The following is a 2,715-nucleotide window of genomic DNA, read 5'->3' on the forward strand; positions in this document are numbered from 1 at the left end:
CTCGCACATGACAGCACTCACGGTGGATGAAGTGGCACAGATCGCGCTGGACATTTGTGATGCCTGTATCGTCAAAGCTTGTTCGAAGTTCTATTCTTGGCAACTGCATGCATTGAAGAAAAATAATATATTAGTATTATAAATATGTGAAGCTGTCTAGTCCATAGTCTAGAGATTTACATCCTCTGCGTTAACCCTGTACCTCCCATTAACCCTGAGGAATTCGCACGCATAATACCTGCAGAGGACAATGCCTCTAGGTTGCTTGTGATACTTCACGACATATCATAGAAGAAAATAGTTAAATTTTGCAATTAGTGAAATAATTGGAATACATTAAGTGAGTGAAGTCTTACCGGCTAATATGTATGTACTAGCAGCTTCTCCCTTGTTTGGGTCTGTTCTCCACCCTAGAACTTGTAGTAGTTGTATGCACTGTATGGATGTCGTACCATTTCGCATTAAGGAGGATATTTAATTATAATACATTCATATAAAAAATGCAAGAGTCCGAATCACTTATTACTGTAAGATTATTAGAAATTCTTTGTATAAGTGGTGACTGTAATCGAGACTGGTCCTGGACTCCGAGTTACACTCGAAGTCAACTTGGTTTCTTTTCTTTCGCCCAAGCTAGTATCTCTGCAAACGAATACACACAAAACTCATTGTGTAGCAACGTTTATTCGAATATATAACAAGTAAATCTAATGTAGAACATATGCACCTTTGGTGGAATAATATATAAGGTAGTCATGGTTATATCCGAGCGAGTTGTGTCCTCATCAGCTAGCCAACTGATGAACCGCAAAAACAATATCAAGTCTTGTGCAATTGGCTAAATACATTAGTGCTCCAATGGCATTTAAGTAGGGAATTTTGGGTCCCATTATTTCCTCATTATCTTCCTTGGGTTTTAATGTGTCCTTATAAGCTTCTATGGATCGAACTACCATGGGGGTTTTCAAAGGATGGCATTTGTTCATATTGAAGTTACCAAGGACTGTCTTTGTGTAGGGAGATCGGTGCATAAATACTCCTCCATGGAGGTGCTCGAGTTGCTGGCCCAAGCAAAACTTGGTTTTCCCCAAGTCCTTCAATCAAGCTCGATATTAAGACAAGCCATTGCTTATTTAGGAGAGAATCTATTCTATACTGCTGAGTTTGTTCGAGTTCAGCGATTTGCCATCGACATTGTCTTTTATTTAATGTCCTCTATGGTGGCAATGATATTTAGATCATAGACATAGACCGAGATGATATACAAAATCCATTCAGGGATTTCTTTGAAAACACATGTGGACAATCATAATTGTTTGAATAACCTCTCTTCTAGAGATATCTACTTAACTCTTTGAACCACAACCTTCCGGATTGTTTCAATCCATACCATGATCGCTGCATGTGCACACTATACATGTTGCAGTTTCCTTTTGAATTTGTGATCTTGTGTCCTTTAGGGACTCTCATATAAAATTCCAAATCTAACGACCCATAAAAGTATGCCGTCAATACATCCATCAACTGCATGCATGGGTCCACATCCTTCATGAACAGAACATATGGAGGTGATTAATTCTCATTGTTCTAAGCTAAAAAAAAGTAGAGAAGAGATGGGATCACATAGCTAATTTTTGGGAGGCCTGCATGCCGTAGGCTAGCGAAACAACCAGGACCACCCAATTAGCATCTATTTATAGCAACTGTATAAGAGCCCCTCGACGAAAAAGTCTACCAACGATCTCCATGCTGCACCGTGCATCTATGCCTAGTTTTCTTACCCTCCCTCCACCATAAATACGCACCCATCTGCAACATAGATCACCAAACATATCGACCAATCCCTCTTCCAGTCAAGAAAAAAGGAAGATTACACCAACAAACAAACTAGCTAGCCAATGGCCTCCTTGTCATCTTTTCCGGCTCGCCGTGGCGGTGGCGGCACTATTGGTTGTTGGCTCATGTGCCACTGAGCTCACCTTCAAGGTCGCTAAGGGCTCTAGCGCCAAAAGTCTAGAGCTTGTCACTAATGTTGCCATCTCTAAGGTGGAGGTCAAGGAGAAGGGCGGCAAGGACTGGGTGGCGCTCAAGGAATCGTCGTCTAACACCTGGACGCTCAAAAGTGAGTCGCCGCTCAAGGGCCCCTTCTCTGTCCGCTTCCTTGTCAAGAATAGCGGCTACCGTGTCGTCGACGATATCATCCCTGAAAGCTTTACAGCTGGCTCTGAGTACAAGAGTGGAATCCAACTCTAAGTAACAGACATGTGTACTCTTGTTGGGTCACATGCGAAATATGAACATCTAAATAATCCTCTCTTAAAAGAGATCGTGTCATGTTTGAGTGAGCAAATAATTATTATTTTTGGTTATTTTGTTGTAATAGGCCGATGGCAACATAAGGCATACATGTGTCCTTCCAAAATATTGCTGCGGAGCTGTATGTGAGCATTGTTTGGAATATATGTCATTTATATAAGATATATGGAAAAAAGTATATTTGGTCAACTTTCATTAAGATGATTGCATCTGTTTGATTTTCCAAAGTTTTAGTACATACTTATGTCCAAACCAATGTAATCCATTTCACTTATTTTAGCTTGTCAAAAAATTTGTAAAGTCACATCTACACTTTTTTTTCATTTTCTAAAAACAAATAGTTGAATTGACTATACTATGACCTAAAACTATAAGCATTAAGCATACTGGTACATCGTT

General features: G+C 39.9%; 1 pseudogene; it reads left to right on the plus strand.

The window, feature by feature from the left end:
- Positions 1-1,898: 1,898 nt before the first annotated feature.
- On the plus strand, positions 1,899-2,515 carry LOC4335492 (pollen allergen Phl p 2-like; annotated as a pseudogene).
- The last annotated feature ends 200 nt before the right edge of the window (positions 2,516-2,715 follow it).

This window comes from Oryza sativa, chromosome 4 (genome assembly GCF_034140825.1).
Source record: "Oryza sativa Japonica Group chromosome 4, ASM3414082v1".
Taxonomy (NCBI): domain Eukaryota; kingdom Viridiplantae; phylum Streptophyta; class Magnoliopsida; order Poales; family Poaceae; genus Oryza; species Oryza sativa.